Here is a 26,388-nt window from a genome sequence, read left to right on the forward strand (position 1 = left end):
GGTGTGGGGGTGGAGGGGAATGAAGGGGGGGAATAGAACAACTGTAATGGTATAATCAATAAAATATATATATATTTAAAAAATAAATAAATCAACAGCAACAAAAAACTTCATAATGATGGGGAATAAAGGAAGTAACATAATATTTCAGCTTCTTGCCTTCTACATAGAGATTCCTGGGTCTATACATTAAAAAAATACTTTCTTGACTGCTTATGTGCATGGCATTATGCTGGGTAATGCAACATATTTTATACCACAGGGGAGCCTTACAATTTAAGAAAATTGGTGAAATATGGCAGACAGTGTGCATGGTGGTTAAGAGCACAAGCTTTGGAGACAGAGAGTTCACAGCTGGGACGCAGTACAAGCCAAGTGGCTTTAGACAACCTGCTTAACCTCTCTCGGGTCTCATTTTCTTCCTGTTAAATGGGAAATAATTACAACCACCTTGGAGCGTTGCTCAAAGAATTACAGTATGTAATATACATTCAGTGACTCATACTGCTCATTAATTTACTATTTTGCCATTCTTATTGTATGCTTCTCTAAAGTGAAAGGTCATTTTCTTAAGTGAATCACTTAGAAAACTTAAATTTTAGCAACTTATGACTTAAAGAGGGACAATGATAGTGGTGATGGAGAGAAGTGAACAGAGGTAGAAAATACTTGGAAAGTAGAATCACTTGAACTTGCTGATTGGATGGGAGAAGTGATGGGAAAGAAAATAACAATTAGTTCCAATTTACTGTCCCCCAAACAGGAAACAAAGACAACAATTAGTTCTAATTGTCCCCCAAATAGAACACACCAAAAATGGGTTTGGGTGTTAGACAAAAGCCTGTGCAAATACTATTTAAGTCATTGCTCACTGCGCATTAAATAACTTTCTCTAAATATTTTTAATATAAAAACAAAAAGAATTACTGCTTACTTTATTTTAAAATATAGCTTTGTTTTAAAAGAAGCACTGTTGTGCCCTGGCTGGTGTGGCTCAGTTGTTTGGAGTGTTGTCCAGCAACCCAAGGGCTGTGGGTTCCTTGCCTCGTCCAAACGAGAAGGCAGCCGAAGTTTCTTTCTCATGTTGTTTGTTTCTCTCTCTCCACTTCCCTCTCTCTTTCCCTTCCTTCTCTTTAAAAGCAATGAAAAAATGTTCTCAGGTGAGGATAAACAAAATCTGGCACACTTGTTCATGTCCTATTTATTGCTAACTAGATAGTAAAAGACAGGAACATGTAACCAATCATAGTTTGTGTGCAACGAATGATACTCTGAGCCACTCACTACTGATAAGAAATGTCTTCTGAGCTGTTTTTCCAGGAGTGGTGCTGAGTTCATTTACTCTTTGTGAGAGCTCCTTCGTAGCCAAAGCAGCATTCCTCAAGTGGCTGTGCAGGGCCTAAGTTCAGAGAAAATTTGAGTTTGCTTCTTGCCTGCCCAATGCTCTAACAAGACAGTAGCCCTGATAGAATGCTCAAGTATTTTACACAGAGCCTGTTGATATTAACTGGATTAAATGTAAGTTACTTGCCTGGTTTATATCTGTCTCATTAATTGAAAAATGAGGGAAAGAAGGGGAAGAGTTGTCAAGGAACAGGTATAAAGTACCCATGGACAAAGCCAAAGGGAGGTAGGATTGAGGGTGAGAGGTAGGGGTGGGTGGGGTGGGGGAGGGTGGTGGTGGGGCAAGTGGAGACAACTGTGCCTGAACAACAATAAAAAGAAATAAAACAATTTTAAAGGAAAAATGTAGATATTAACTTTGGGGCTAATTCAGCTTTACTGAGGTGTTATTTACATAAAGTTTAGCTCTTTTGTGGTCAGACACGAACTTTCATGCCACCTGTTTCACAGCATGCAAGGAGAACATGAAAGTATTCCAACTGCTGTCCCTTCCCTGTAACTGACTCTCCAAAGGGTCTGTAACCACGCGGACATCAGAATTACCGACTGTGTTTAAAATCTTTCCTACTGGTCTACAGTGATCTGTTTCATGTTTCTTTTCTCTCTGCACTGCAACCTCTACAGGGTACCAGGGAAGCCCCAGGGACTTATACAACGTCCAGCACACTGAGGGCTCAATTCAGATTTGTTTAAATGAACTCTGCACACTTTTAGAGAAATGCACTTCTTTAATAGCACTAATAGAGCCAACTAAAAATCTCCCCACTGAAAGGAAAAAACAAAACCAAAAACAGATGGATCTCCCTTCTAACCAAAAGAAAGAATGTGATTTTAAATAAACCTGGATTTCCTGACTCAGCCTATGTGTACTACTTTCTTTCTGTGTGTACGGGGACACTACCCTGACCTATTCCCAAGGGAAGGATCAAATGATGGTGCTTGATGGATCAAACACCTCCAGAGATCAATGGACACTTCAGGGCCGTGTGTGGGAGGAAAGGGGCAGCAGGCAGTGGTCTGCTACTTCTGAAAACGCCATCTGCCTGGCCTCACGGAAGTTGCTCTGCCTCCTTTGAGCAAGAGGTCCCCTGCAGCTCCTTTGTAAAGTACCACAGGGTGACCCCATGTTTTAGAAGCTGATCTATCTATTGAGCATCCCTGGGAATAAATTAGAGGGGAGAGAACTCCTTTCTTTAAAATCTTAACCCCTGCAGGAGACGAGAAAAGCTATTTTCTATGTAGCCCTTCAAATTCTAAATGACTGCATCCCCAGTATTAAGCAAAATGCTTTTGGACTCATTATAATGTTAATATATAAATAAAAGACAACCCATGGAGTAAATTCTATTCCACTTTTAAAATGTGCCTAATGTGCCTATTTATTTTTAAAAAATGTTTCATAGAGCATATTTAAAAATAAAATTTAATTAGAAATTATTCTCAGCTTAAGGTCTTATGAATAATAGCTAATATTTACAAAGTGCTTACTATGTGCCAGGCAATGTTCTATGGCCTTTATTTATCACTCACTTAATAGTCATCCTATGAAGTGATTAAAAATTATCTCTGTTTTATAGCTGAGAAAACTGAGCAAGCTTCCAAGGTCACATAGCTAGTGCTGGGCAGGACTAGGGTTCAAACTCTTGAAGCCTGGCTCCTGCGCGGGTGTTATCATTTACTCTCCATTTTACCTCTGGAAACCACAGAGGTAAAATTTGGAACTAATTTAAGAACAAAGGGAATAAATTATGTATTCAGTCCAAATTAAACTGCACTGCTGGGAATAACCCAGGCCTGGGTGTATACCTGCTCTTCAAAACCTATGAGCATTCTTCTGGGAGGTAGCTGGAGGACTCTCGTCTGACAAGGGTTACTGTGTCTGAAGGGCTAATGGAAAATTAACCTCTTTCCTTTCCTGAAGCAAACGTACTAGAGATCTGAATTTTTTTAAATGATAAAATTTCATGGGAAGAAGTTATATAATAGAGCCTAAAAGTGTGGGTTTTAAATATTCTTATTGAGGCCACATTTCCAAGGAGATAAGAATCCTTGGCAGTGTAATTCTGAAATAACTAATAGTAAAAATATTACTCTCTTGCCCCATGTAAATCTATTGTTCCCTTGGATTTAGAAAATCTAATGAAATGTAAGCTCCTGGTCCACTCTGCTATTACTGTGGTGCATTCATTCTCCCCAAATTACTCCGAGTCATGAGTTAGAGTCACAGGGTCTTCAAGTCAGCATTTTCCCTTGTTTTTCTTTCACTTTACCTCTATGTTTTAACTTTCATTAATACATTACACCTCTTCCTTTGTAGATAAAAAATATTTGTTTACCTCTTTTTAGCCAAATATAAACTATATCTACCAGTTGTAAAAATATTCCAAATCTACTTAGAAGACATATACTAACTTGAATGAGTTTTCTTGAATTCATTGAAAAGCAAAATAAGTTCCACTTTCTCTTAGATTTCCCTAATTTCTTCTTGTTGTTATTGTTTTCTTTCCATGCTACAACTCCACAAGAAGAAAATAATTCAATTAAATGGGTCAACTTCAAAATACAGCTTAGTGTGATTAATAATAATTGGATGATGAAAACACTCTCTAGTCCCCCCCCCCCCGAAATCTAGATTAAAAAGTAAAAGTTTGGGCAGCATTTTTTAGCAGTAGTGAAACAAAAAAACTTTACTGAGCAGTTCCGGGAGATAAGTACACACAACTTTACTCTGCAGATGATAAATTCAAGACCAGCAATATTACAATTACTTGCCATTGATTTAATTTTCTCAGTTTGGACTAGTCTCATTTCATATGGAAAAGAGAACAATNTCTTCTTGTTGTTATTGTTTTCTTTCCATGCTACAACTCCACAAGAAGAAAATAATTCAATCAAATGGGTCAACTTCAAAATACAGCTTAGTGTGATTAATAATAATTGGAAGATGAAAACACTCTCTAGTTCCCCCCCCCCCCGAATCTAGATTAAAAAGTAAAAGTTTGGGCAGCATTTTTTAGCAGTAGTGAAACAAAAAAAACTTTACTGAGCAGTTCCGGGAGATAAGTACACACAACTTTACTCTGCAGATGATAAATTCAAGACCAGCAATATTACAATTACTTGCCATTGATTTAATTTTCTCAGTTTGGACTAGTCTCATTTCATATGGAAAAGAGAACAATGATATGTGGAACCATAAAATCCATAAATGATAATTTTTATGGTTTTCTCCCCTAAAAATCAGATTGATCCAAAGCTTCTTTGAGTATCAGAAGAAAACTTATTACTAATTTGGTTCGATTCCATTTATCCTGTGTCTTTACTATATTATGACACTAAATATTTTCTAAAGGCAACTGAGAAAACTTCTTGATTATGATAATAAGCTCCAAGTAAATTGCCTCAACCTATGTGGAAATTTCAGTTTTCCTTTTGAATGGCCTCAGTGTATGTACTTGTGCCCCGCTGGAGTCTAATGAAATCATAATAGTGACATCCCTGTCAGTCAGGCAGTGATTTGGGACTAGTGAAAAAACTGATATATGCTTCTCTTTTTCCACCCTTTTTTCAGCTATGGCTATATCTAGGTGGAGGAGGTAAAATGGAGGAGAAAGGCAACTATTCTGAAAAAGGCCAAAACTTACTGATAACCGAAGCCAAGGTCATTTAAGATGTGATGAATTCAAAGACATACAAGGACTTCTGGCTAAGACGGTCAGACGTGTTGGTAGGTAGACACACTGTGCCTCTTCACATAACCGAAAGAAGGACAATAACAAATAAAAACAAAAACAAAAAACCAGAACCGACGAAAATAGAACTGTATGGAAGTTCAAGAACCGTGGAGTTAAAGGAGAAACATTCATTCAGACTAGTAGGAAGGGTGCAGACAGGCAGTGGGCAGAGGACTCATGGCAAGGCAGCAGCTGGTGGACTGGCCTGTCCCCATTCCTGGGCAGATAAACAGGGAGGAACAACTAGGAAGCGAGGCAGACCTTGCAACCCAGGGTTCCAGCGCAGAGAAATAAGGCCTCAAAACCTCTGACTGGAAAAATCTGTGGTGGGAGAAAAACCTGGGTTGAGGTGGCAGTGGGAGAAACTCCCAGCCTCACAGGAGAGTTCAATGGAGAGACCCACAGGGTCCTAGAATGTACACGAGCCCATCCACCAGGAATCAGCACCAGAAGGGCCCAGATTGACTGTGGGAAGCAGTAGAAGTGACAAAACTGGCAGAGGACAGAGCAAATGGCATTGCTCCTTCTTGGACTCCTCCCCCACATACAGCACCACAACCCAGCGTGAGAGTGGTCCTGCCCTGGCAAATACCTAAGGCTCCCTTACTATGTAATAGGCACAATAAGACAAAAAAATGGCCCAAATGAAAGAACAAATCAAAGCTCCAGAAAAAATACAACTAAATGATGAAGACATAGCCAAGCTGTCAGATGCAAAGTTCAAAACACTGGTAATCAGGAGGCTCACAGAATTGGTTGAATAGGGTCACAAATTAGAGGGAAAAATGAAAGCTATGCTAAGTGAAATAGAGGAAAATGTACAGAGAACCAACAGTGACAGGAAGGAAACTGGGACTCAAATCAATGGTGTGGACCAGAAGGAAGGAAGAAACATTCAACCAGAACAGAATGAAGAAACAAGAATTCAAAAAAATGAAGAGAGGCTTAGGAACCTCCAGGACATCTTTAATTGTTCCAACATCTGAATCATAGGGGTGCCAGAAGGAGAAGAGGAAAGCCAAGAAATTGAAAACTTATTTGAACAAGTAATGAAGGAGAAATTCCCTAATCTGGCAAAGGAAATAGACTCCCAGGAAGTCTAGGAAGCTCAGAGAGGCCCAAAGAAGTTGGACCCAAGGAGAAACACACCAAGGCACATCATAATTGCACTACCCAAGATTAAAGATAAGGAGAGAATCTTAGAAGCAGCAAGAGAAAAGGAGACAGTTACCTACAATGGAATGCCCATAAGACTGTCAGCTGATGTCTCAAAAGAGACCTTACAGGCAAGAAGGGGCTGGAAAGAAGTATTCCAAGTCATGAAAGGCAAGGACCTACATCCAAGATTACTCTATCCAGCAAAGCTATCATTTAGAATGCTAGGGTAGATAAAGTACTTCCCAGATAAGGTCAAGTTAAAGGAATGCATCATCAAGAGCTTATTATATGAAATGTTAAAGGGACAAACCTGAGAAAAAAGATAAAAAATATGAACAGTAAAATGACAACTCACAACTATAAACAACTGAACCTAAACAAAAACAAAGGAAGCAACTAGAGCAGGAACAGAATCACAGAAATGGAGATCACATGGAGGGTTAGCAACAGGGGAGTGGGAGGAGGAGAGAAGAAAAAAAGGTACAGAGAATAAGTAGCATAGATGGTAGGTAGAAAATAGACAGGGGAAGGTTAAGAATAGTATAGGAAATGTACAAGCCAAAGAACTTACATGTATGACCTACAGACAGGAACTAAAAGTGGCGGGAATGCGGATGGGAGGGGGTGTGCAGGGAGGAAGGGAGTAAATGGGGGGGGAAATGGGACAACTGTAATAGCATAATCAATAAAATATATTTTAAAAAGATGTGATGAGTTCAGCTTAGAGCTCCCATTAATTTGCTATTGTGCTCTGCATGTAAGCATGCCTGTGGATGGTTTTCAAGAAATTAGGGAAAGTTCTCTAGAACAAGCCTGAGCTCTCGTCAGGAAGCATATCGCTGGGGGAACACCAGGCAAGGGCACAGGGGCTTGTGAATAAGGAGTAGCTAGTCAACTACCTGCCGTGTAAGGGGTGGGCTCTGGCTGAGTTGGCCCACAAAATAACCAAAGGAGATCAGTCTTTTTAAATAGGTAGACCACATATCAGATTCAAAATTTATTTATTTATTCAAAAAATAAACAAATCTGAATTAGCAAATTCAGATATTGGTTAACTGTGCATCATGCTTCATATTTTGTCAAGACCTAAGAACCACAGTGTTAGTGCAAGGAAAATCTAAACAGATTAGGGACTCAGTCTTCAAAGGACATAATGCAACCAGATTTACCCCATGAAACAAGAAGTGAATAGGAAGAAATGGGAGGGAAGGGAAGAGAAGGGAAAGAAATATTTCTAAGGCTTTTTATGAGCATTTGAAACATGTATAAAATATATTTAATACAGCAATGATTTTCAACCAATGTGCTGCAAAAAATTTTAAAACATGCAATACCTTGCTAGTCAGGAGTATTGGCCTCTTTTTGCTTAGATTGTCAAATAAAAAAATGACAACAGCCAGCACAGCAATAGCCATCTTGTATAATTACATCAAAATTATATTTTGTCAGATTGACAAAAATATAATATATTTTTGGCATGTTGTAGAATTTTTACTAATTAGTTTATGTGTGGCATGAGATGAAAAAGGTTGAAAATTGCTGTTATAAAGGTATGCACATGAGGGGAGAGAAGAAACAATACGTAAATTTGCCATTCCAGAGAAATGAAAAATCTTTCAAATTATGCATTCACATTTCACACAAGCTATCCAACATGTCATATTAGAAGTATAATGCTCATGTATAACTATCTCCCTGAGGCCATATTCCAGAACTTTCCTTTCTTCCTTCCCTGGTGATTAGTTTGAACAATAATTTATAGACACGAAAATGACAACCAAGAAGGGTTTTTCCCCTTCTTCAGGAATAAAACACTCATCCAGGGTTTGTTTTTGTGATTTATAGCAATGGAGGTCCATGTCAGCCACAGAACTCAGGACTGCCTGCAAATGTATTTATGATCTGCTTTAAAGGTACAGTGACCCTCTGGCCTTCACTGTGTTCACCTGCATGAATGTACTGTTTTCATGGTGGGAGCAAAGGTGGGGAGAGTAGGACTGATGAAATTTGTCTTTATAAAAGAATAAGAAAATTTCAAAAACCCACATATTGATCCTTTTTCACAAAAATACTTAATCTGGATGTTATACCTTCTCAATGATAAATTTTAGTTTAACAATGGTACTTATGTTTGCACAAACAATACATGAATATGGTTTTACCAATCTAAACTCATTCTTTCTGCAAAATTTTCACTTTCATAGAATCAGAACACAGTGAGGGCATCTATCTTAAAACATTTGACAGAAGAGTCCAAGCCAACTGTCTCATTTCCAGGGGCCTGGAGGCAAGCACAGTACCCTGCTCATAAGGTAACTACTGACCCTGACATGACAGATGAGATAATAGCATTCACTTGTGAGAAGCAGACCATTTAGGTTGGGCCTCTGCAAAAAGTCATACTGTAAAACAAATGAAAAAACAGTTCTGAATTGAATCAATCTTATTTTACTCTTTCCAATGGTATTCCATTAGTGTCATCAATGGTAAAATGCACCACTATGTCATGTGCCCTCAAGGAAGAATAAAATAGTGCTAATTAAGCTATGATGCATCTTGTTTCAGTGATATTAAAAAAAGCACCTTCAAATTTATGGAATATAGTAAGACTGAAGCCTATTCATTTCCAAATTCCAGGCTATAATGTTTCTCCAGAAAAATCCAACGGTTGATGACAAAGAGAATGGAAGGCCTGCAGCAAATCACACTGAAAGATTCTTATTCCCTGACTCAAACATTCAGGTCAAACCAGGTTAATTAAGTAATTCCATGATACGCTATAGATTGATTATATATGAGCAACTCACGTCCTTCTTAGCCTCACTGGAGATCCTCCCAACCGCTTACTGCGTAGGCTCTGGACTCTAGTTTCCTTCTCCTGTCACAACATCTTATTATACACACAACATACACAATTCACATACATACACATTCTCACATATACACAGGGCTGAAGCCAGCTTCCTTATACTACAAAGACAGCTCTGACAATAGACATCTCAGGAGTGGTAAGTACTCAAAGAATGAGTATGTAAATGCTTAGTTGAAGGCTCAGTATGGTCTAGTCCAAGCTGCATTTTCCTGTTCTTATCTTTTTAAATCCCCATCTGAGCATATGCTTACTGATTTTAAAGAAAGAGGAAAGGGCAGAGAGAGAGAGAGAGAAACACTGATGTGAAAAAGAAACACTGATCTATCAGTTGCCTGACACATGTACCCTGGCTGGGAATCAAGCCCACAATCTAGTGGGAGATGGAACCCACAACTTTTTTGGTGTACGGGACAATGCTCTAACCAACTGAGTATGGGCCTTGACCTTATTTTATTTGACATGATCCCATGATTCTATGATTCTATGTTCTCTTGGTTTTTCATCTATCCTTCCACTCCTCCTGTTCCTGCCTTTTAAATGTCATCATTTCCCAATGTTCTGTTGTCTTTTTTCATTTTTTAAAGTATATTTTAATTATGTTATTACAATTGTACATTTTTCTCCCCTTTATCTCACTCCACCCTGCACCCCACTCCTTCCAGCATTCCCCCCAGCTCCTTAAGTAACAAAACATCCTCACCAAAGTATGTCATGATGAAATTTCCCAATGTGGAAGTTTCCAGAGGGGGAAAGAAACAAAGAAGCTAAGAACCAGAAGCATCCAATTTGTCAACAAGAACATGGAAGCAAGAATAAAAACTCTGAGAAAAATTCTTCCCAATATAGATTTCCACACCCAGTCAAAATATCGAGTGTAAGGGAAGAATGATGAAAATTTCACACATACAAAGCCTTCCATATACCTTCCAAACACACCTTTTCAGGAGCTTCTGAGAGAAGCATTCCACCAAAATGAAGGTAGAAAATGAGAAAGACATTGGACCCAGGAATCCGAAGATTCCATATTGGAGAAAGGTAAAAGAGATTCTCACAATGATGGTGAATAAGGCTTAAGGAAAAAAATGTCTCCAGGAAAAAACTGGCACTGACATTATTTGTCATGTATGAATGCACAGAGAAAATATTTACAGTTCTATAGATTTGGGGATAATTTTATGATATGTGTAATAGAAAAATAAGCAAATGAGAACAGATCAATTACTAATTATTGGGAAGACAAAAACTGTACAAAAAGAAAATATAATCAACCATAAATGAAATTTACATTGTCAAATTAAACATCAAATATTTATTTAATCAGAAGAGTACTACTGAAAGAATTTAGGAAAGACAAGTATATGTGTATAAGGGAGAGAGATTAGGAATAAAAGTTAAGATTTCACTTCTATAATAGAAAAAAATCAATGGATTTGATGCTTAAAAACATTGGGAAATAGCAGCATAAGCAGATTATTTAGAAGGAAGGTACAAAACACCAGATGAAGCAGGTAAAAGAGTTAAAGTGGGTATTTCTCAGAAACAAATCTGGAATGGCAATGGATTAAAGCAAGAGCACTGCTATTTTTTTGTTAAAATGGTTTTTAATTACATGCTGTCTTAAATGAAGTGTAAGTATTACCTTGCTAAAAACAAGAACTTAAATTTAGAATAGATTACACAGATAGGATGGCACTTCTGGCCTCCTGAGTTCCAGTGCCCTTCAACACTGTGAACCCACACTTTTAAAAAAGGAAAAGAAACTAAGGCTCAAGAAACCAGAGTCATGCTTGTGACAAGTGGATAGACTCAAAAGCACACACTACTTCTAGAACAGTAACAGACCAAGCTGTGCATTGCAGGTTGTGTGAATTTGACATAGATGAAAATGCACTGGGATTATTTTTAATAGGAAAGTGTGACAGTTGAGTTAACAAATGTGGACCGCTCTGCCTGGTTCTAGGAATTGTAACTCGACCCCCTGTGGCTAAGGGTGAGGGACGACTTTTGGAATTCGAGCAGCAGGAGATGAAGCTTGTTTCTGGTAGCAAATGCTGCCTCAGTTTCCTCCCTGCCCCCAAAGCATGGTCGGAAGTCCTTGATGAGTAAGACCCCTCAGAGGAAGTGCAACTTAGGCCAGACACGACCACTTGGAAGGCCATCATGGAAGGACTCAGGGAGGCTGTGACAAAGAGGGACAATAGACTCTTGCCCCCCTGGCTTTGACAAAGCCTGAGTCTCCATGTCTTCCGGGAGAAGCGCTTCCTGGCTCTAATCCCCTTAAACCTGAATACCTGTTAGGGAGGGGTGCAGCTCCTTGCCTTGCTAGAGTGTGTTCTGGGGAAAAATTTGGCATCACAAAGACTTCCTGATAAACCTGTGAAATCTGCTCTGCTAAGAGTGCTTTCATTCATATGTTAAGGGTTCGAGCAGGAAACTCTAAAATTCTGTTCCTGACAGACTCTGACTTGGACTAAGCCCTCAGATTTCTTTGAAAAGTTATCTACTGTTTGATCCTTGCTACCTGTGTATTTGATTCCTGTGTATTACAACCCAATAAAACCCCTTGGAAGAAGGGGCTCAATGCCTTTTTCCTCTGGGAAACTGGCCACCTCTCCTCCCCAAGATCACATCATGTCTCTGTCATGTTTACTCTCATCCATGGCACACGGGGAGACTTGTGAGGAAAGTCGCTCCCACAAACAAATGTTGACATAGTTCAATGTGATATGTGCTCATTATCTAATGGAATGCCCAAATCAAATGATACTGTAATTATGAATCCTCCCTTTGTGAACAAAAATAATAAAGGAATAGAAATGACCTTTCTGAAGATTGGTTTGGAAATGGGAAGAACAGAAGCATATTCTTTATGCAAATCTTCAACTATAGAATATAATCTAAATAAATCTGTAAAATGGGAAATTAAGGTAGATATTACAGAGCTGAGATATGACCTATCAGTGTCATATAAATTTCTTAAAAAGAAATCAGGAGACACTGGAGTAGATATAAGCTGGGTTTCTTTTTAAAAACTTCCAAATACTTAATAAAAGTGAAGGCAAAATTTATTTCTAAAAGGTGCCACAAGTTACAGACATTTTCTCAGGAAGTAATAATGATACTGTGATTATGTGTCTTTGAAATGTCACTATACTTTAGAGATACATAGTGAAATATCTACAAATCATAGTATACATATCTAGAATTTGTTCCAAAATAAAATAGTGGTAAATAGAGAGTATGATTAGAAATCAAAAAGCACTGGTCATGCATTGATGATTATTGAATATTGGGATCCATCATACTATTTTGTCTAATTATGTATATTTTTGAAATTTTTTCAAATAAAAAAGTTGTCCAAAAAGGTGACATCCACAAATTTGATAATCACTGTAAGAATACTAAGGTGTTTTTATAGTCATGCAAGGCCATGATGATCAGCATCTGAATATGTTCACTAACAAAAGTTAGAGGTAAATCTATTGCTGTTTAACAGCTTTGTTGTTTAAGAACAACAATGAAAAGGTATTTGGTATTTAATTGACAGTATTTCTATGACTCTGTAGTTCTCTGTAGGGTCTTTTTAAATTTTCTGCTCTAGAACTCCTAATATGATGTTAGGTGTCATCATTCGTAAAATATTACTTGCCAAGATTTTTTTCTTACTGATAAAAAAAATGTAATGGTGTATACCAGTGACACGTAGATTTGGTAAAATACAATGGATGGGATGAGGAGAAGAGAGCAACAATTGAAGCAATACACACTCTGCCCTGGCCGGTGTAGCCGAGTTGGTTGGGTTTCATCCCACAAGGTGAAAGGTTGCCGGTTTGATGCCAGGTCTGGACACATGCCAAGGTTGCAGGTTGGGTTCTGGAGAGACTACCAATCGATGTTTCTCTTCCTCTCTTTCTCCCTCTATTCCCCTCTCTCTAACAAAATTCTTTTAAAAAAATACAAGACATACTCTAAAAGTGTGTTCTAATTTTATAAGTGTTAAAACACAAATATTTGCATCTTGAAATTGATGAAAGGCAGTATTTCCCCAAAAAGTATCCTTTCTTTTTTAAGGCTATTTACATGTTAGGTTTGTGTAACACTTATTTCTTTACGTTTTTTAAAGTTTTTAAAATCACATTATATTGATGGTGCTAGCTATTACAGTTGTCTCAATTTTTTCCACTCTGCCCCCTTCAACCCAGCACCCCCTCTTCTTCAGGCAATCCCCACACCATTGTTCATGCCCATGGGTCATGTGAATGACGTCTCTGGCTGCTCCATTTCCTGTACTGTACTTTACATCTCCATGGCTATTCTGTCACTACCTACTTAATCCTTTCATCTGGCAACCATCAGAACCCTCTCTGTGGCCAAGATCTTTTTTTTTTAATTCAACTGTTATAGATTGGTATCACTGCCATTTTATTATTCATAGTTTTGATCTTCTTTTTCTTAAAAGAGCCCCTTTAATATTTCTTTTTTAAAAATATTTTATTTATTTATCTTTAGAGGGGAAGGGAAGGAGAGAGGAAGGAAACATCAATGTATGGTTGCTTCTGGTGCATCCCCTGCAGGGAACTGTCTCCTGCCGGAAACTGGCCTGCAACCCAAGCATGCGCCCTGACTGGGAATCGAACCGCGATCATCTAGTTCGCAGGCCCGCGCTCAATTCACTGAGCTACACCAGCCAGGGCCTTAATATTTCATATAATAATGGTTTCATGGCCCTGGCTGGTGTAGCTCAGTGGATTGAGTGCGGGCCTGCGAACTACACAATCGCGGTTCGATTCCCAGTCAGGGCACATGCTTGGGTTGCAGGGCAGTTCCCAGCAGGGGACTCACGGGAGGCAACCATACATTGATATTTCTCACCTTCTCTCCTTCCCTTCCCCTCTAAAGATAAATAAATANCCAGGGCCTTAATATTTCATATAATAATGGTTTCATGGCCCTGGCTGGTGTAGCTCAGTGGATTGAGCGCAGGCCTGCGAACTACACAATCGCGGTTCGATTCCTAGTCAGGGCACATGCCTGGCTTGCAGGGCAGTTCCCAGCAGGGGACTCACGGGAGGCAACCATACATTGATATTTCTCTCCTTCTCTCCTTCCCTTCCCCTCTAAAGATAAATAAATAAAAAATATTTGAAAAAAATAATGGTTTCATGATGATGAACTCCTTTAGTTTTTTTCTTCTCTGGGAAGCTTTTTATCAATCCTTCCATTCTAAATGATAGCTTTGCTGGGTAGAGCAATCTTGGTGGTAGGTCCCTGCGTTTCATGACTTTGAATATTTCTTGCCAATCCCTTCTAGCCTGCAAAGTTTCTTTTGAGAAATCAGCTGACATTTTTAGGGAACACCCCTGTAGGTTACTAACAGCTTTTCTCTTGCTGCTTTTAAGATTCTCTCCTCATCTTTAACCTTTGGCATTTTAATTATGATGTGTTTTGGACTGGGCCTCTTTGCATGCCTCTTGTTTGGGACTATGTGTTTCCTGGATGTGCATGTCTATTCCCTTCACCAAATTAGGGAAGTTTTCTTATTTTTTTCAAATGGATTTCCAGTTTCTTGCTCTCTCTCTTCTCCTTTTGGCTCCCCTTTTGATGCAAAATGTTAGAATACTTGAAGTTGTCCCAGAGGCTGCTAACACTACCCTCACTTTCTGTATTCTTTGTTCCTCTTATTCTGATTGCTTTTTCCTTTCTTATGTTCTATAACATTAGTTCGAGTCTCAGCTTCATTCACTCTATTGTTGTTTCCCTGCAAATCGTTCATTTCAATTAGTTTACCCTTCGTTTCTGACTAGGTCTTTTTTATGCTGCTGAGGTTCTCACTAAATTCCTTGAGCATCCTTATAACCAGTGTTTTGAACTCTGCAATAGATTGCTTATTTTCCTTTTCTTTAGTTCTTTTTCTGGAGTTTTGATCTGTTCATTTATTTGGACCATGTTTCTTTGTCTCCTCACTTTGGCAGCCTCCCTGTGTTTGTTTCTATGTATTAGGTAGAACTGCTATGACTCCATATGCTGGTAGCATGGCCTAATGTAGTAGGTGTCCTGTAGGGTCCAGTGGCACAGCCTCCCTTATCACCCAAGCTGGGTACTTGTGGTGTGCCCTTCTTGTGGGTTGAGTACACCTACTGCTTGTAGTTGAGACTTGATTGCTACTGGCAGATCAATGGGAAGGATTTCCCCCGTCCAGTCAGCTGCAAGCATTGGCTGTGACCACTGACCACCAACCTCCACCCTCTGTGGAGGATCAGCTGTGCAGAGGCAGGGTGGTGGTACTGTGTTGTGGTCTGGAGCAGTCTATTGGAGTGCACTGGCCCTGGGGTTTCCTGCGTGGTGCAGACCAAGGTTAGCCCCTACCTGTGTTTTGCCCAAGCCTACCCTTCCTGAGCTATAAAGCAATCTAAGATGGCTGCTACTTCTGCTGGGCTTGGAAACTCCCAGGAAAAGCCAAGCTGTGACTCTAGGCTGGATGCTGCTAGTGCTAGGCCTGGGCCACTTAACAAGAGGTATGGGGGCTGGGAGCTTCCCAAGGCTAGCTGTTACTTATTTGAAAGGATTTAGGAGGTTGTGAAACACAATCCAAGACCAGCCAGTCATATGGAAAAGCACTGTAACACCAGTAATTTGAATGGAATGGAGCACAGGGGATCTCCAGGGTGGGCAAACAGTGTTAGCCAGGTTGATGGAGTCTTAGATACTACACCTGCCTGCTGGCTATATGGCTGTGCATGGGGTAGGTCCAGAAAAGGGACAGTGGCCTCTGTCTGTCTTTGTGTCTGGGAAAAAGCTGTCCCTCAGCTCTCACTTTAATGCCTGATACTTCCATTCCTTCCTGTGTGCCACTGGTGCCCTTCAAGCTGCCTCCCTGGTGCTAGAGCTCAGAAGGAGAATGTCTGAGTAAGTCCATGTGTAGGTTCTTTAAGAGGAACTTCTTGGGACTCAAGCAGTGTCTTCCCCTAACTCAGCCCTTGCTGGTTTTTACAGCTCTAAGTTATGGGGACTTATCTCCTGGCAATGGAACCCTGGGCTAGAGGGCCTGGGGTGGGGCTGGGACTCCTCACTCCTGAGATATCTCTCCCAGATTTTGATCTACCACATGTAGATGTATGACCAGCCTGTTCCCCACCTCCACCCCTCCTGCGAGTCTAAATGGATGTGGTTTCTTTAATTCCGTACTGGTCAGACTTCCGCTCAACTCAATCTGATGGTTCTGAGTGATGGTTGTTCTATATTAATTTTGATGTGGTTGTTTCATGTGCAAAGAGACAAGCCATGTTTACCTCTGCTGCCATCTTGACCAGAAGAGTATCCTTTCTCATCACAATCCTGCATCTCCACACTAAATCAGGAGATCCACATAAAGATGCATGCCTACCTCACAGTTTGCCAGTGGTATTCCCACCATTCCCACCTCCTCCTCCTTGTCCCCATAGTACGAATTTGGAAATAGCAGCTCTGTGTGCCTCACCCTCTGCCTACTGCCAAGCAGAGTGACTTGTTCAAGAAATACTCAGAGGATGAACATTTCCTTTTGTGCCTTTCAGAGTGCTTTGTACTCAACAGGTCCTAGTGAGTAACATGTCAACGTGACCAAGGACTTACATCCTGTACTAGTCAGGGTTTATAATCACAAAAAAAAACCCCAGAAACCAGCTCTGCTTATTTAAGCAGAATAGACTTTGTTCTAAAGGTAACCCACAGAATCTCCAGGGGGCTTAGAGAAGTGGGTTTAGAGATTATATAACCAAAAATAACTTCTGGAATGATGACACAGAGCTGGTCCAGTATAGACACTTCTCCTGCTGCCACCAGGCCCAGACTCTGCAGCTGGACCCACTGACTACCCACCTGCCCTCAGCACTGGTCAAGGGGCATTGCTGACTAGAACATTTGGGGCACAGTCTGGCTCATGGGCCCATTGGTATGATGCAAGGATGTCTGGGAAAGAAAGCATCTGGCAGTTGTAGTTCCTATAGTGGGCAGTGAGCTCAGCCTCATAATGTGGGAGAGCCCCCAACATGGGAAAGGGGTTCAGAAGGAAGTGTTCAAAAGGAATGACAAGTGTCCACTCAATGCTATGAACAACTGCATTTGAAAGCCACAGTACAATGCAGAGTAACGAGAGAATAGAGTACACACAGAGCACACAGAGTGAACACATTTGCCTTTCATCTTTGTCTAATTTGATTAGGTGTACTATGCAAATTTATTTTAGAACATGGACACCTATGTTATGGCTATTCAAAATACATATTGTTTTGAACTAATTTCAAGTATGATCTGAGACAGTTAAGGAATAACTGGAAATAGCTTGTTTAACTATTAATTTAACCCAGAGTAGATGCATTTATTGATGACTGATTAATTATCTAGGGAATAATCATTAAGTAAGTCAAGAAAAGTTGTAAAATAGTTATATGTTTCATAAATGTGGCTAAGCTGAATTAGACATTGGCAGAGTTGTGTATAAACATAGGAGCTCACTCTAAACTGCATAATGGATTTAGGAGGTATTTTTAAGGTCATATGAGCCAACTTCCCACCCAGTAAAAGCATTCCCTCTTATTATATTCCTGACAGGTAGCCCAAAATGCATTACATTCAGGACAGTTTGTTATATTGTTTGTTTCTGATCTTTTTGATATTGACTCTGTTCATCTGTGAATCCAACCAAAGATAGCTTAATTTCCTCTGTACTACTGTTTAATACTCAAGTGAACTAAAATTATTTTTTATAGCCCAAACTGTTGTTAAGCTCCTGTCATTGGGAGTGGATCTAAATGAAGTCAACATGTATTCTCTTTAAAATATAATCTTAATTTTAGCCCTTGCTTTGGGATATGGGATAGCAAGTTTAATCAAGAGTGCCATCCAAATTTATTAGTGCTTTGAGTGTTGCAATATCAATAAACCTGATATATATATATATGATCTAAGTGTACCTGAATTGTTAACCAAATGGTAGACATGTTAAGGTCAAGGGAAGAGCTTTGACTCAGGCCAACAGCAGCCACCTTCTAGACTGGCCTCCACATCTATGAACATCCTCTGGGTACAGCGGATCAACCTAGCTATGAGAGCACATCCCAGACCTCATTTCTGCAAGTCACCCACAAAGATGACTCAATAGCCTAGGTGACAGATGTGTCCCAGAAGAATTGTGTAGATGTAAAAATTGGATTTGTCTAGCTCTATTCTAAATATCCAGGGTTATCTACAATTTAAAGGAATAGTAGGAGAAATTTTTGCTACAACACAGAACTCTTTAGTGAAGCAAATACCATAACCCAATCCTTCTGTTTTGTAAGTCTTCACTTTCATATACTTGATTTACATATGGGCTACATATACAATATACATGAGACAGAATACGAAAAAATTCTATGCTATGTATTTTAATATTAGCTTTAAAATTATGACTAGTAATATACACTTTAATTAAAACAGCTTTGATAAATGTTTACCATTTTAAGAAAATGTATGATTTAACTTCTTGATTAGATTCAACTGTTTTAAGCTTCTTTCTAATTTAAATGGATTCTAAGACCAAAGAAAATCTGAAATTAAAGTCTAAATATTCTATTGGAATATAGAATCTTCAGGAAATCTGGCTTCCAAATTCTGAAGGGTAAAACATTTATTCTATTTCTAAAGGGAAAAGGAAGAAATGTACTTGCATAGTAAATTATTCCAGTGATTGATTCACACGATACTTATAATGCCAACTGGAGACACAAAAATAAATTAGGGAACAGAGTTTATGATGTCATAGATAATATTTGCTAAACCAAAAAACAGCTGTGGGATAAACAAATTATTGGTTTCATCATGAATGAGACCTTCAAAATACATGGCAGCTTTTCCCCTTGTATAGGAAGGGAAATAGGAAGGGAAGTTACAATATCTGAAGTAGGCTCTGTACCAAGCATTCTAATTAACCAAGTCCTAATTCCAATAATTAAAATGGAAACTATGTTTAAATTTACATAAAAACCTTTGAATCTACAGGCATTAGCTTGCTTGAGACTGATTTTTTAAAGGTGCTTAATGAGCTCTCCTTAAGCATTTACAACAATCTTCTTGCTTTGCACTAAAAAAGCAAAAAAAAAAAAATCAAACGCAGCAAATTGTGATTTATTCCTGGCATCTGAAACATCATAGAGACTACACAGAAAAGATAAAAATTGTCTAGTTACATTGAGAATGAAGTTATTTATCCCTTAGAGCAGTAGTAATAACTAAAGTTTATTTTATAGACAGAGAATTGGAATTGCTGGCACGATATTATTTTTTAAAGTGTGCATATCTTCCATTTTAGAGCACAGAAACTGATGTATAATGAAACTTCCTCATTGTTAGCATAAGTAAGCTGAAGGGTTAAAAGCTCCTGAGATGCAAGAACATACTGTCTTTAGATTCTTTAAATTCAGAGTATTTACTGAGGACTTAGAATGTGAATTGAGCACACAATTTCGGTTAAAGCTCTCTTGGGTGACAGTCCACAAGCTGTTATTACAGATCACTGCAGTAAGCCTTTCTTTAACAAATCATATCCAGGTGAAATCCCACTGAAAATAAAACCTAGAGTCTAATGCCTTGAAATTTTAGCAATGTCAATGTCCTTGATCACTTTTTTTCTTATAAACTACCAGAATTATAAGGCAGGACATGTTTGGCAGAGACTATAAGGAAGAACAGCACAAATACCTGAAATAGAACTGTTTTCTGTCTTGGTTGGTGTGGCTCAGTGGATTGAGTGCTGGCCTGAGAACCAAAGGGTTGCTGGTTCAATTCCAGTCAGGGCACATGCCTGGGTTGCAGGTCAGGCCCCTAGCTGGGGGTGTGTGAGAGGCAACCACACATTGATGTTTCTCTCCCTCACTCTTTCCTTCCCTTCCCCTCTCTCTAAAAACCAATTAACCAATCAATCTATCTTTTTAAAAAAGAACTGGGTTTTTTTGCTGTATTTTTAAGGATAATCATTTGACAAGAGACCTTAATTAACTACTTCATTATACATTTTATTACAGAGTAATTTTCATGATTTTAAAAACGTATTATAAAACACAAAGCAGAAATTTAACCATACATATAGATACGAGGCTCTTCTGTAGATGGCCCCTAAGGATTTGTTGGCCGAAGTGCAATCTAGAATGGCATTCAATCATTTGCTTGAGATTGGCAAACTGGAATATTCAAGGAATGAGGAACGGTTCTCCACATGGACTGCACTGGTTTGATTTTCCACTGCCCTGGAAACTTCCTATGCTGATTAGTAGTGAAAGGATCTGCTGGGTCCTCAAAGACACAAATGTAACTGGTGTGAGATTTTAAAAAAATTAATTGCATTTGGAACATTCTCAGTAGGTACTCTCTGGTGCTACAAGCATACGGTCATTTTTACATAGTGCTGTTCCTATAAAATCTACTTTCCTTCCATTATCGGAATCTTCTTTCTTAAGAAAGCTGGGCAAAATCAGTAGGTTATTGCAATTTAATATCTTTTTCTACTTGAAGGAGTAGGTTTGCTAAAACCAGAACATTTGATTATTTCAGAAATTTGTGCCACAAGCAACTAAATATCCATCAACATCTCAAATATTACATTTAACTATCTACTTTAATTTAAAAATAGTAAGACTTTAAAATACTGTTTTTCAGTATTCTTTGGCCTTTTACCTGAGGAAACCAGGATGGTAGCAAAATGGTAAAGGGACACCTTGGGTATCAGCCAAAGGGCAGAACAGCTGCTTTTTAAAATGCAGTAAGACACATTCATTCAAGTACCACTTACCAATCCCTACACTTGTCCCTTTTCAGCTCTCTTCCATTCCCACCAGCAACCATTCAAAACCTTTGTTTTAGAATCCCCTTCTCACTCCCCTCGTTCTCAGTGGGCCACTCTGTCCTCTAACTGAAGCCATCAGGTAAAATCCTTCAACTTCTAGCTCCACTCCATGAAGTATAAATGCATGGGTCTGTCCTCCTCCTTTCCTTGCAGGATAAGATGTCACTTTCCTATTCAAGACCAAACATGTCAAAAGCTGCCCAGCAGCAGTCAATGTCCCTCTGACTCCTGTGGACCCACAGATACTTGGCATAGCAAGTCTCACATCTCACGATGTAGACTCCTCCCTTTTTCTACTCATTTTTGCATCTTTGGCACCTCTCACTAAGCCTGGCAAACAGAAGTACTCAAGAAGAATGCGTTGAACTGAAACTACTTACTCTTAAGCATGAGCTATTTTCAATAGCTTGAACCAGCACTGAGCTTGTCCCAGATTGCAAAATAGCATATCATTTCTGCTCCACTTTATTTTTCAACCCATAAGTGGCCCAAAGAAGAGTAGTGAGAAATTTCCAGTGACAAGAATTGCCAGGAAAAATACAGGCTACCCAGTAAAAGATGCATTTTAGATAAACAATGAATAATTTTTTTAGTATGTGCAAGTATCAAATAATGCATGGGTCATACATATACTAAAAATAATTATTTACTGTTTTCCTGAAATTCAAATTTAACTGGAAACCTGTATTTTTTAAAATTTATTATTATTATTTTTTATTTATCTTTAGAGGGGAAGGGTAGGAGAGAAGGAGAGAAGTATCAATGTACGGTTGCCTCTTGTGAGTCCCCTGTTGGGAACTGGCCTGCAACCCAGGCATGTGCCCTGACTGGGAATTGAACCTCGATCGTGTGGTTCGCAGGCCCGCACTCAATCCACTGAGCTACACCAGCCAGGGCCTTGGAAACCTGTATTTTTATTTGCTAAATGTCACAGCTCTGCCAGTGACTACAAATTCTCGGAGAACTCAAGTAATACTGCTTTAGAGCTCCTGGAGGTTTGTATCCAAGCTCTGCAAACTTCTCGAATGGCCCGATTTTATTTCTGTGCATGCAGCTCGGTATCTCTCTGAGCATATCAGTCACATCTTTTAGGAAAAGCTGTGTATTATGTAAAATTTTCATTTATTTTTCTATTTCATAAAATTCCCTTCTAACACCATCTATCAATAATTTTAGCAAAACAGAATATCTCTTGAAAAGCTGATACTCATAGTTATTACTATGCATGAGTTGAGTCCTACCTACATGTACTAGTAATTAACTGTTTTTGAAAATGTCATATTTTTAATTAAACCAGCAAAACACAATAAGGGAAGTAAATAAGTCTTTCACTTTGGAATTTCCTTTCTTCATTAATCAAGCACAGGGATATATGCAGTCCACACTAACAGGCTGGGGAGAAGCAGCCTGCCAGTTGGAGGTGGAGCCTGTGATGTAACCGCAATCGTTCTTTGTTGGAAAAAGCCTTCCCGAAATGCGAAACATCTGTAAATCCAAGCGCTTCAGCTTTACCATGTATGGGCTGGCAATAGGAAAGAGCTGTCTCCTTTAGAATCTTGTAAATTTTGGAGGCTTGAAATCTTGGTCAACAGAGAAATTCCTCACAGGTTGTTTGGAGACATACCTGTCTCACTAACGGAGAAAACAAGCGGGTTTCTTCTGTAAAGGAGTACCATTTTAGAGTAAAAACTGCTGTGTGCCAGTTTACTTGCTTAATGGTGATGGTGCAATGGAAGTTAAAACCCAGAGTGGAAGGAAACAGGCCCTACGACTTGCTCCAGTCCGGAAAGTTGCCTACATTAATGTGTTTTCCTTTCAGTGTTCTTTACAGTGATTACAGAAAAGACATTCACTTCTCGTTCCCATGAAAGAATCAAGGAGAGATAAATATCTGCCAATGTAGAGGGATACAAGAGAGTGTGCCTTTCTCAAAATTTTAACTGGACTAGTCTCAGAAACAAATTCTAGGGAAAGAATGGCCAGGTCCCCTGATACCCTAAGACGATAATGAATTAAGGCCTTTATGCCAACACCAGCACACTACCTGCCTGCCACCATATTGGCAGCTCGAGTTAAGGACGGCTGTCAAGCTACCGCACACACGCACACACTGCAGAGATGCAGAACAATGTCTGGATGCCTGCCCCAAACTGGTCTCTCCAAATGACACTCAATTTGTTTCCAATCTAAAACTCACTGGGGGCTAGTAGCGTCATTGCCTAGTTGCTGGGGGAAAGGGATGAAATTTGGAAAGCACGGGGCTTCCACCTGCATGTGTAGAAGAGAAAGGCTGACAAACATATTCCCTTAAACTTGATCTGAAGCTAGTGAGCCTGGGAGATCTTCCCTAAAATATTCATAAGGTGTGTTACCGGACTCGCCACTTAGAGGTAGAGCAGAAACCCTGTGAGGAGCAGCAGCCCGCACGCACACCTGGAAAAAGGGGCACTCAACAGCACACCCCACCACCGCACTCCACTGTTCCGCTTTTAACAGCGCTAGGGCAGTCGCCCCCCGTGCGCCCGTTCAATTCTACCAGCCCAGGAAAGAGATGCTAGAATTATTGAGGAGTTTCCCAGCACTTGGAGCAGGAACCGCGCGCCGGCCCCTCGGACAGCTCCTCCCGGCTCGCAGAGCGGAAGACCCGCAGCCCCGGCTCGGCGACCCGCAGCCGCGCCGCCCCGAGGGCCGCGGGGCCCGGGCACCCCAGGCCCCGGCAGGGCTGCCCTGCGTCCCCGCCTCCCATTCTGGCCTGTACCAAGGATGCTTTCTCAGAGCCCTCGGCGTTCAGTTGCTAGGTGACCCGCTCCGGGGCCGAGTAGCAAACAGGCTCTCGCGCCAACCTGCCGCTCCGCGGGAGTTAATTTTGGGTACAGGACGGAGGTGTTACGGTCCTAGGGTCCCAGAGACCCTGCTCTAGGAGAGGGTGCACTTTCATTCAGGTCTTTCCGTCCACAACCCCACGTTTCTGCTTCGCCCCAGACGCAGCGCAGCTCGAACGGCGGCGCCTCGCGGTCGCCCCACCTCTCTCCTCCCCCAAGGGCGTTTGCCCCCTCGCCCCTCGGTGCCTCTGGGGTGGGTTGCAGGCTCCGCCGCTCACCTGGACCCCGGCGGCGGCGGCGGCTCAGCAGGTCCCGGCACGCGGCAGTCGGGTCTCCATCCCCGCCTTCCTCGGACGCTCCGGCTGCGCGCTCCGCAGCGGCGGTGGACCCGGTCGGTCCGCGTCGCGGAGGCTGGACACCGGTGTCCGCTGCTGCCGCACTGGCTGCGGGCGCGGGAGGGGCGGGGGCGGGGCAGGAATCTGGGTCGCGGGGAGCGGAGCAGGCCGGGACGCGCCCGGACGGCTGGCGGCGAGGAGGCGACCGCGGGCAGCCGGGGAGCGAGGGCGCGCGGAGGGTTCCCCGGGAGCTCGGCGCGGGCGGCCACTGAGCATGCCCAGTCCGCGAGCCGGGGGCGCGGGCGCGGGGCTGCGGCGGGGAGCGCGAGGCCCCGCGTGAGGTTCTGTGGGGAAAGGGTTAAATCTGCGGTCCCGTCGGCCAGGGGCGGAGGACCGGGAGCTGGCTGCAGTGGCCCAGTTTAATTGCTCCTGGGTCGACCCCCCCAGAGCCGCGAGGGACCTAGGACGGTGAACCTCAAAAGACTTGCCAGTGGGATTCCAGAAGAGCCCTGGAATGAGGGCAAGGTGTATGCCTCGCTCTGTCCCCAGAGAACTGTATGAAAGTCAAAGTTGTTTTTTTTTTTGTTTTTTTGTTTGCTTGGTCCCAACCTCTCTGCAGATTTACAGAGTGATTCCCCTAATCCAGACACCCACCCATCCGTTTTCCTGTGCCTGGGGACCTCCCTGCGGGGGTGTCCCGCCAGCCCCGCCTTGACCGATGCCCGGACCAGTCGGGTTGAGTTCTCAAAGAGCCAGCTCTTTAATTAGGTGTAATTGAGAGATCGTGTCAGCCTTCCCAGGTCACATATCTGCATTTCAACTAGGGCTTCAGAAACAATACCTTAGCCCCGGGGTTAATTATAATGGATGAATTATAGACAAGGTGGTGTAGGGCTATTTGGGAAACGTTGCTTCATAGTGCAGTTGGCCTGGCCCAGAACTCAGGTACTTACACACACACACATACACACACACACACACACACACACTTGTGTCTTTGGTATTGTATTTTATCTTTGATGAAGAAGGTTTTCCCTAAATAATAACAACAACAACAATAATAAACACCTTCTTAGGGCAACACAGGGTTGGGGAAAGAGGGTGAGTTAGAGGTCAGCCTTGATTTCAGTGCCATTTACCACCTCATCAGATTACCTAGCTATTCTGCACCTCTGCTTTTCTGTAAACCTGTCTCTCTGGGAGGGTGGAAGGATTAAGTGAGGCAATGTCTACAAAGCACCTGTTACACAGTAGATATTCACTGAATAAAAGTCACTGCAGGTCCCATCTCCACTATTCTGTTTTTGTGAAAGGTTGGGTTAGTGATAATCCTTAAAGGGTGAACATTATCATGTTCCCTCCTTGTATTAAATAACCTTAAACCCTTGATCTAATTTTTATCATTATTAAAAGCATATGCCACTATTACCTTTTCTTTCAACTCACCAGTTTCTTCATACTTCCTCCCTTGAACAAATCTCTTGGAAAAAGCTAGACCAAGACCATATGTCTCTCCTCTTTGGAGGGAAAAGCTTTTCAGGAGAGATTCTTACTGGGCAATTTTATCCACATGACAAAACAATTTCACTCCACAGTCTTTCAAAAGCAATTTAATTTGCACACATTCCCCTGTGGTCCTTGTTTCACAGCTATTACAAAAGTAAGGTATGTTGGTATGGAAGGAAACTTACTGCCCACTAATACCATCTACATTTTAAAGTATCAGAATTCAAAAAATCAGGTTTTCACTCTCTGCCAAATATAACATGCCCTTCATATACATTGCCTTTATTTATGATGTTACACCCTTTCTGGAATACTGTTCTCTTTCCATTCTACCTCACAATGTCCTACCCACTCTCCAAGCACAAGTGCCACCTTCTTTCTGAAGGTGTCCCCAAACCCCAAGGCAGAGTTCATGTTCTACTGCCGTAACACTGGTGCATACTGCTGTCACAGTCCTCATCACAATCCTTACTATTGTGTAAGCAACATAAAACCATTTACTGAACAACTATTATGCACAGCAGGTACTGTTCTAGGTATTGGGAAACAACAAGGAACAAGGCAGGCAAAGTCCCTGCCCTTATGAACTTAGAACCTAATTTGAAGAAGATAGGCAATAAACACCTAAATAATAAATAATCACCAAGCACACAAGTCAGGCATTTCTTTTTGGCCTTCGTGTTATTCACCAAGTTAATCT

At 40.9% G+C, this 26,388-nt stretch overlaps 1 protein-coding gene across 4 annotated transcripts in view; it reads right to left on the bottom strand.

Annotated features, from left to right (window-relative positions):
* ELMOD1 (ELMO domain containing 1) overlaps nucleotides 1-24,336 on the bottom strand; it is an 87,814-nt gene extending 63,478 nt beyond the window's left edge. The window contains exon 1 of one of the 4 annotated variants that reach the window (XM_037047723.1): nucleotides 24,126-24,336. The gene's annotated coding sequence lies outside the window, so the exon portion shown is untranslated. Of the gene's footprint in view, nucleotides 1-5,048; nucleotides 5,093-24,125 lie in introns of those variants that run through there. The other 3 variants (XM_037047722.1, XM_037047719.1, XM_037047720.1) reach the window with 3 other exon arrangements.
* Nucleotides 24,337-26,388: the final 2,052 nt, after the last annotated feature.

Source organism: Sturnira hondurensis, unplaced genomic scaffold, assembly GCF_014824575.4.
Source record: "Sturnira hondurensis isolate 20B ecotype Veracruz unplaced genomic scaffold, ASM1482457v3 Scaffold0006213, whole genome shotgun sequence".
NCBI classification, from domain to species: Eukaryota; Metazoa; Chordata; class Mammalia; order Chiroptera; family Phyllostomidae; genus Sturnira; species Sturnira hondurensis.